The sequence below is a fragment of the Sciurus vulgaris genome, assembly GCF_902686455.1.
Source record: "Sciurus vulgaris genome assembly, chromosome: X".
Lineage (NCBI taxonomy): Eukaryota > Metazoa > Chordata > Mammalia > Rodentia > Sciuridae > Sciurus > Sciurus vulgaris.
The window spans coordinates 49,460,682-49,470,366 of NC_136471.1; the positions used below are offsets into that span (position 1 = coordinate 49,460,682).

General features: G+C 40.1%; 1 pseudogene across 1 annotated transcript; it reads left to right on the plus strand.

Moving 5' to 3' along the window:
• Positions 1 to 3,490: 3,490 nt before the first annotated feature.
• Positions 3,491 to 6,434, plus strand: LOC306651562 (peroxiredoxin-5, mitochondrial-like; annotated as a pseudogene). The gene has a single exon. The product of its transcript is annotated as a peroxiredoxin-5, mitochondrial-like (transcript).
• Positions 6,435 to 9,685: the final 3,251 nt, after the last annotated feature.

Below are 9,685 nucleotides of genomic sequence, written 5' to 3' on the forward strand. Positions count from 1 at the left end.
TGTGTTGTTTCAATGGATGGAAGTGAAAGTTTCTCTGCCCATTGTACCTACTGACACCTTCCTGGCAAAAGTATAGTACTACTTGGATCAGCTTGTTGCTTCTGGCTCAGGTTGGAAATTGTGCTCCCTCTTAGGCCTTCTTGACATAGGATTTGGGAGAAACAGTGTGCTATGTAACCTGTCTTTTTCCACCTTGTAGCCACTGGAGGTGGAAGAGGTAGAAGTTTAGCTCCCTGATTGGCTCTCTCCAAATGCCAGGTAAAAGAATGGGGAATAGAATGTGGACCGTACTGCCTCATTGTTGTCAGGTGGGCATGGTCCCACTGATACTACCCCAATGGGGAAAGTAGCACGCCAAGTAGCACTGCCTACCATAGCCTTGTTCCACTGGGGAAGGTAGGAAGAAGTTCACTTCTATTGATCCTGTTGACACCAACTTTACAGGGAAGGCTAAGGGCCTACCAACCCTGCCTAGCTCTGCCATGTAAGGCCAGAAATTGGAATCTCTGGTACAGCTGATATTGAAGAGAATGGGCAGATTTTCCTGTAATGTTTGACTAGAGTAGGGTGTGTAAAGTACATGCTCTACCGTTGACCTGTATCCCCAGTCCCATGGTCATTGATTTTTTTAAAAAAACTATTCTTTCATTGGACTTTGGGTATACTTTTTGTTATTTATCATATTGTCAAGTTGATTGTTTATTTCATTTATTGTCAGTCAGAATAATTCATGTATTGTCAGTCAAAATATATTTGAATATATCAGAGTAAATAAGTGAATTTAACGCTCTAACTTTCTTATAAGTGCCATTTTAGCTGTATATCATGGGTTTTTAACTTTTTTTTCCTTCTGTGCTGTGGGTGAAGACAGGGCCTCATTCATGCTAGGCAAGCACTACCACTGAGCCTTCACATCATGGATTTTGATGGGTGCTGGGTTCCCTGTTTATAATTTCAAATGTTTGTAATTTCTGTTTTGATTCTCTATTTAATTCAAGGTTTATTTAGAAGAGTGTTTTTAAAATAGACAGATGGGAGGCAAAACTGTTCTTTGAGCCTGTGTATTTCCACCTAAGGCCAGGCAGGTTCTCAGAGCAGCGCTAGGCTTTTTCTGAGAAAAGTTCTCATGGAAAAATGAGATTGGGTGTTTGGTCCTCTACTATTCTTTCCCTATCCTCATTCCTCAGGTATTTATACTTATTATATGCAATAACTCTCAAGATGCTTGGTCTCATCAAGGAGAAAAAATTAAGACATAGTTCTTTAAGAAGTGTAGTATCAGGTTAGTATGATGGTATGTGTACACAAACCAGTTAAAAAACAGTAGTAGCCAATAGTAGTGGCTAAAGGGCTGGGGTTGTGTGACTCAGTGGTAGAGCACTTGCGTGACATGTGTGAGGCACTGGGTTCAATCCTCAGCACCAAATAAAAATAGATAAATAAAATAAAGGTTTTGTGTTCATCTATAACTAAAATTTTTAAAAAATAATAGTGACTGAATTATTAGCAATGGGGATTCATAGACTAGGGAAATCAGTAGTTGTTGGGGAAGACCTCATGGAAAATGGAGAAGTATTTTAGTTGGACATAAGAGATAAGTAGAATTTAAATACTTTGAGAGAAAATGGAAGGATGTTGTAGGCTAAGAGATTGGCATATTCAAGGGCTACCCAAGGTAGTAATGGGGAAGTTATTGGTCCTAGAGGAAGATGAATTTCAGTTATAGTTATGTTGAATTTTGGATGATTATAGGACATCCAGTGGGGAGATACCTTGGAAATTACTGGTCCTTATTTAGTGAGTTGAGCATTGTCTGTTCTCTCTTGGCTTGGTCAGAGGAATACAGTGTTCTGATTTGAATGTATTTTGGTTGAATATATGTACCATAGGTGGTGTACCAGATATTTTACCAGGCTCCTGATTAATTTACCACCCTTTTGTTCTCTGCCCAGGGAGGCTAACCTATATGGATTACATCAGTGAGTCTCTTCCTGGCTTCTGGTAGATTTGAGTAATGGAGATCCCTGGCAGGACTTCAAAGGAGGGAAAGAAACTGAGGTCAGAGTGTTTATTCTGGGCTTACTTCTTGCAGGATTGCCTCAGGCTGGCTACTGTCCCTTAACTATAAAGGTCATAGCTTTTCTTTCTATACCACAATCTCCTTTTTTTCTTGTACAACACCAGTTCCCTCTCTTCATCCTAGAGTGGTAACAGCCCCAACTCACTGCACTCTCTCTCCTTGGTTTTCCTACATTCTGCTCACACCTTTGTAGATAGTCCTTTTGTTAAACTTTCTACTAATTATGCTAATTTGAGTATGCCATCTGTTTCCTGGTGGGAACCGGACTGATAACAGATGAGGTCTCAATTTTCAAAGAAGTAGAATACAATGAAATAAATCTAACAAAATGTGACTAAATATGATTCAGTCTGTCTCTCTGATTTATCTAGGCTCTTTTAGTGCTTTCAGATGATCATTATGAACTACAGTCTTCAGAGAATCATTGACATTTGGGAGTGCCAGTTCATGGAATATTAATAATAACTAGCATTTATTAATTACTTGCTCTTCCCATGCACTGTACTAAGCATGTTTTATGTGCATTATTTTACTTAACCTCCACAGCAACCCAATGAAGTAAGTAATTTATCTTCCTCTTGTAGGTGAGGAAACAAAGGCTCAGATTAAATAACCTGCTACCGATTTCACAGCTAAGAAAAAGCAGAATTGGGGTTGAGATTCAGTCTTACTCCATAGCTCATGTTCTAAACTCTCAGATCTGCAGCATCCAGAAACTTGTTAAACATGTAGACTCACAGGCTTCACCTTACTTTTTGAGTCAGAATCTGTGTATTGGACAAGATCCCCAAGTGATTCGTGTGCATATTAAAGTTTGAGAAGCAGTACTCTAAATAGTGTTACAGTTTTGCTATTTCAGACTAAAGCATTTTAGTCTGTTTGATGCTGGGTAAAAAAAGCATTTGCCATTCTGAGCTCCTTAACACTAACATTGCATGATCTTTCAGCTAGAACCTGAAAAATCACCCCATAGTCATTACCTACTCACCACCTTCCTCTCAACTCTTTCTTGTCCCTCATACTCCTTTAAGAAAGCATATTGGTCAGGGCTTGGTGGCACACACCTTGAATGCCAGCTACTTGGGAGGCTGAGGCAGGAGGATTTCGAGTTTGAGCCCAGGCTGGGCAATTTAGTGATACCCTGTTACAAAATTTAAAAAAAAAAATAGTGCTGGGGGCAGAGTTCAGTGGTAGAGCACTTGCCTAAAATGCATGAGGGCCTGGATCCAATCTATAGGACTAGGAAAAAAAAATCAGGTGATAATCTATGAATGAAATGTTTTCTGCCTTATTAGTAATCAGGGAAATTAAAACCACAATGAGATACTATTCCGTGCCCATCAGAGTGAAGTGGAATTTAAAAAAAAAGTAGTGATGAAGATTGGATGTTTTGTATACTACTGGTGGTAATGTAAATTGGAAAGCTCTTTGGCAGAGACGTGGGACACAGAGCCTGCTCCGTGCTCACTAGTGTGGCTGCTGCTGAGTCTGTGGCTACAGAAGCAAGACAGCGACTGGAAGGAGGAAGAAGATGGGTGTGTGGAGGGGTCTGCAGTTTCAGCAGCCCCAATCAAGTTAGGAGATGCTTTCCCCTCTGTGGAGGTATTTGAAGGGGAGCCTGGGAACAAGGTGAACCTGGCGGAACTGTTCAAGGGCAAGAAGGGTGTATTATTCGGAGTCCCTGGCATTTACCCCTGGCTGTTCTAAAACCCACTTGCCCAGGTTCATGGAGCAGGTGGGGGCTCTAAAGGCCAAGGGGTTGTAGGTGGTGGCATGTGAGTGTGAACAATGTCTTTGTGACTGGAGAGTGGGAATGATCCTACAAGGAGAAGGTAAGTTTGGCTTCTGGCTGACCCCACTGAGGCCTTTGGGAAGGAGACAGATTTATTACTAGATGATTTGCTGGTGCCTCTTTTTGGGAATTGCCGGCTCAAGAGGTTCTCCATGGTGATAGAGGATGGTACAGTGAAGGCCCTTAATGTGGAATCGGACAGCACAGGCCTAAACTGTAGCTTAGCCCCCAACATCCTCTCACAACTTTGAGGTGCTAGCCTGGACATACTCCCTCTGCCCTCTCCTGCCTGTCTCACCTGCCCAGCTCTACCCCAAACTCTATGGGACCTTGGTCATATTTCTGCAATTAAACACTTCTGCCTGAGGGCTGGGGTTGTGGCTTAGTGGTAGAGCACTCGATCCTCAGTACCACATAAAAATAAAGGTATTGAGTCAACCCACAACTAAAAAATAATAATTTATTTAAAAAACACTTCTTTAAAAAAAAGCTATTTGGCAGTATCTACTAAAGCTGAACTGAGGCATGCCTTAATGACAAGTAATATCATTCCTAGATTTTTAACCAAGAGAAACTCTCCCAAATGGGCATAAGGATACACATGCATATATCGGTGTTCACTGAAGAATTTTGTTTACTGTAGTAAAACACTGAAAGCAACCTAAGTGACTGTCAACAGAATGAATACATAAATTATGGTGTATTCATCTTATGGGATTTCATAAAACTGGTAAAATGAATTATAGCTGTATGTAGCAATATAGAACAGAGTAAAATGTGTTGAAACTACATTGTTGAAGAATAAATGTGGAAAATTCTGTATAGTAACATTTGTGTAAAATATAAAAACACAAATGTATCATAGGATATTGTTTATGGTACATGCATAGATAGTATAAGGAAAAATTTAGATTTTCACGTTCACTGTACATGCATAAATCTAATGTTTATGACACATGTATAGGTTGTAAAAGGAAGAAAAAGTTCTCACTAAATAATCAGTTGCAGTTCTCACTAAATAATCAGTTCTAGGACAAGAAGCCAGTTTTTCTTATTCTTCATTAATCTAAGTATTAGAGGCTTCAAAATCTGAAGATTTGCATAGTTATTAGCCACATTCCCATAATGTGTTATGAACTACACAAGGTCTAGCTATCTCCTAGCACTCTCCAGTAGCTAGGTCCTGTGTAGCTCATAACACATTATGGGAGCCTGGTGAGTTTGTAGAATCAATAAGGTTAATCATCTCTTTTATAGGAAGGCAGGGGGCAAGATTGCTATATACTTTTTTCCACATCCTCCCTTTCTGTCTACTGGCCAGGAATACTGAGTTTGACCTGCTTTCAGGGTATCAGTAAACAGGGTAACATAAAACTGTAGTAAGCAGGTGACTGTTCCAACCTAAAGCTGAGCCCCTCTAGCACTTCTCAGTTATGTTTGACTAGCTCTGGCAGCAGCTGCAAACATAAAGGCCAGCCCAGCAAACCAAAAAGCTCTAAGTGGTCTCTGGTGTAATTGAAATGGACCATTGGCAAAGTGCTTGGACGGAAATTCTAAGTTCTGAACGACACAGATTTTAATGTAAAGGGCCTACAGGGTGTTTAGGAGAAAACAGAATTCTGGAAAATGGAAAGCAGTATGTGGTCTCTGCTCTCCTGGACCTACTGTGGTTACTTTTTTTTCTCAATTACTTGGTAATTGCCTTTAAATTCCCAAGGCTGTTACAACTTTAAAAATCTACCAGAGGGGGCGGGGGTTGTGGCTCAGTGGTGTTGTGCTTTCCTGGCATGTGCGACGCACTGGGTTTGATTCAGAGCACCACATATAAATAAGTAAAATAAAAGTCCATTGACAACTAAAAAATATTTTTAAGAAATCTACTAGAGGAGTATTGAGATAAGTTTTCAAAATAGAAAAAGAAGGCTCTTTTGAGTAGATTGTTTCTGTTCTTTGATGTTGAAAGTAATGGTCTGACCCACCTATTTTATCCATTTGATCTCCTAATGACTCATGAGAAGAGCCTTGAAAGAGATTTAGGTTCTAGTTCTAGCACCACTAACTCAGTGACCTTGAATATGTCAATTAACGTCTTTGAATTTCAGGTACCTCTTCTGTAAAATGGTGATAATATAGGCTGAGTATTCCTTATCTGAAATGTGTAGGACAAGAAGTGTTTTAAATTAGAGTTTTCCAGATTTTGGAATATCTGCATAGACTTTACTGGTTCAGCATCCCTAATTTGAAAATCCAAAATCCTACCATGCTAAGTGAAATAATCCAGTCCCCAAAAGCCAAAAGTTGAATGTTTTCTCTTATACATGGAAGCTAATCCACAATAAGGGAGTGAGGGTTTAAAAAAAAAAAAGAATAGAAGTTCAATGGAGTAGACAATGGGGAATGAAGGGAAAAGAGGGGGGATAGGAATAGGAAAGACAATGGAGAATCCGACATAACATTCCTGTATGAATATGCCACAGTGAATCTCACCATCATGTACAGCCATAAGAAATTAATTTAAAAAATAACTGGATAAATGGCAGAAAGATCAATAGAGGGAAGGAATCAGCAGGTAGGGGGAGGGGGGGAAGAGGAGGTACTGGGGACAGAATTAGAACAAGATATATTCCATGCTTTTATGTCAAAATGGATTCCATTGTCAGGCATAAATATGAAGTACTGATTTAAAAAATATCCAAAATGCTTCAAAATCCAAAATACTTCTTGTGCTCAAAAAGGTTCAAATTTCAAAACATTTTGGATTTCAGATTAGGTAGGCTCAACCTGTAATAGTATTTTCCTAATGTGGTTGTTGAGGTGTATAAAGTGTTTACCATGGTGTGTGGCACAGGGTAAGTAAACTATCAGTAAGTTAATGATGATCATTCTCTTTGTTACAGCTTCATGGATGCAAAGAGGACAATTTTAAAACGTTTTTATCAATGCCTTATAGTTATACATAATAGTGGGGTTCACTTTGACATAATCATACATGCATGGAATAAAATTTGGTCCATTTTAGTGCCTGGTGTCTCCTCTTTCCCTCCTTTCCTCTCTCCCTATATTCCCCTTCCCCTACCCTACAGGTATTCTTTCTATTTATTTATTCTCTTTAATTGGTGCTTTATAACACATAAATGTAATTCACTGATATATTCATATATGTAAATAGCATAATTTAGTCAATTTCATTCTGCAGTTCCTCCCTTTTCATGTCCCTCCCTTCTGCCCCTAAATCTCCCCCCCACCCTGACACACACTCCACTGATCTCCTTCCAGTTTTCATGGAATCCCCTCCTTTTTTTCTTTATTTTGCTCTAGCATCTGAATATGAGAGAAAACATTTGACCCTTGACTTTCTGAGTCTGGCTTATTTTACTTGACGTGATGTTCTGTTCTCTAATTCCATCTGTTTACCAGCAAGTGCCATGATAACATTCTTCTTTATGACTGAGTAAAATGCCATTGTGCATGTTTTAGTCAACTTTTTCATCACTGTACCCAAAAGACTTGACAGGAACAATTACAGGAGGAAAAGTTTATTTGGCTCATGGTTTCAAAGATCTTGGACCATGGACCACTGACCCTGTAGCTCTGGGCCAGAGGTGAGGCAGAACATCTTGGTGGAAGGATGTGGCAGAGGAAAGCAGTTCAGGACATGGCAATAAGGAAGGAGAGCATTCTGTTCACCAGGAACAAAATATAAATCCCAAAGGCATGCTCCCAATGACCCATCTCCTCCAGTCACACCCTACAATGACCACCCACTTAATTCTTATCCACTGGTTGAGTTGCAGCTCTCATCGTGTAACTATTCCACCTCTAAATGTTCCTGCATCATCTCACAGATGAGGTTTCTGGGGACAGCTCATATCTAAACCATAACTCTGTGTGTGTGTGTGTGTATGTGTGTGTGTGCGCGTGCGTGTGTATGTAACCTAGGCTGGTTCCATAGCTTGGCTATTGTGAATTGCACTGCTACAAACATTTATGTGGCTATATTGCTAGTACACTAATTCTGGTTTCTCTCTCTCTCTCTCTCTCTCTCTCCCTCTCCCCCCTCTCCCTCCCTCCCTCTTCCCCCTCTCTCCCCCTCTCCCTCCCTCCCTCCCTCCCTCCCTATACACACACACCCATTTTTTTTATTTGTCAATGGACACAGTACCTTTATTTTATTTATGTTTAAGTGGTGCTGATGATTGAACCCAGGGTCCTACAAGTGCTAGGCAAGCACTCTACCACTGAGCTACAGCCCCAGCCCCTGATTTTATTTATTTCTTCCCAAAACCAAAGAGTGGGATAGCTGGGACAATTTTTGAGTAGGAGAGGAAAGTTGGTCTACATAATGCCAGGTGCAGCTGGGGGTCAAGGAGGGTGAGTATTGAGAAAAATCAAGGGCTTTGAGACTTGATTAGAAATACTGAGTGATATTTACATTTGAGACATCTGAGCTCCTTTTACTGGAAATAAGAATTGGAGTTTAAAAAGAAAGTTCATCATTTTTGTGCTCAGGATATATATTTAAGTTTAGAGCAAAAAGTGTTCATAGGGTGAGTATGTAATCAGATAATTGGAGCTGTGACAGCCATAGCACACTCTTCCCTGTCAATTAGAACTTTAGTTGTAGATGGACATGATACCTTTGTTTTATTTATTTATTTTTATGTGGTGCTGAGGATGGAACCCAGTGCCTCACATGTGCTAGGCAAGCACTCTACCACTGAGCCACAACCCCAGCCCCTCCATTAGAACTTTCTATGATGTGGGTAGCACAGTTCTGGCTGCCCTGGGAAAGCCATTGGTCTAATTGAAGATCAAGGCATACATTCTTGAGACAGATAAATACCAAAAGTAATGGGGTCAGACACTAGAGGCTTAATTGTTTAGGAAAAAAAAATACCCTCTGGGCTTAGAATCTTCCAGAATAGGTAAAACTTGGACTTGACCTAGAGGAAGGTATGAATGTTTGGATAGGAGGAAGGAAGGCAGGAAATTATTTCAGATGGGTTGGAAGTGGCACACAAAGGCTTGGAGTTGGAAACACCTGTATTTGAGAAGTTTGGGGACAATAACCATTCTAAAATTGAGCATTCATACTAGGAGTTAGCTGGGTGTGGGGAAGATTATAGATGACCTTGAATGCTAGCACAGAGAGTTTTAGTTGTCCACATAGGCCAATGTTTTGCAAAGCTTGCTTAAACACAGATTTCCAGGGGCACCTCAACCTGTTAAATCAAATATTCTATGTTGGAGCCTAGAAGTCAGTATTTTAAGCAAGCTCCCTAGGTGTTTAATCATAAACACATTTAAGTTCAAGATCTGTTAGATGGACAGAAGAGAGCCCATAGAAGCTTTTGTTTGAAGAAGTGACATAAGTTATTTTAGGTTTTTGTTTTTGTTTTTTTGGTGCCAGGGATTGAACCCATGGCATTTAACCACTGAACCACACGCTCAGCCCTTTTTAGTTTTTGACACAGGGCCTCGCTAAGTTGCTGAGACTGGCTTTGTACCTGTAATCCTTCTGCCTCAGCCTTCCAAGCTAAGGGGATTACAGGTTTGCACCACTGTGCACAGTACACTAGGATTCTTCATAGGGTGGGAAGGAACAGGATCTAGAAACTAAGAGTAAGGAAACCAGTTAGTGACATAGCTCAGATATGAATTTCACAAATATAGATATATCCTCTGTCTGGTATCCTTGGAATTATCAAACCAACTCCTAAAATTTCCGTGTTGTTGAATTTTCAATTTGTTTGCTGTTCTAAATGATTAGGGCCCAGGCACTAGAACCTGACTCCCTCCATTCAGATATCAGC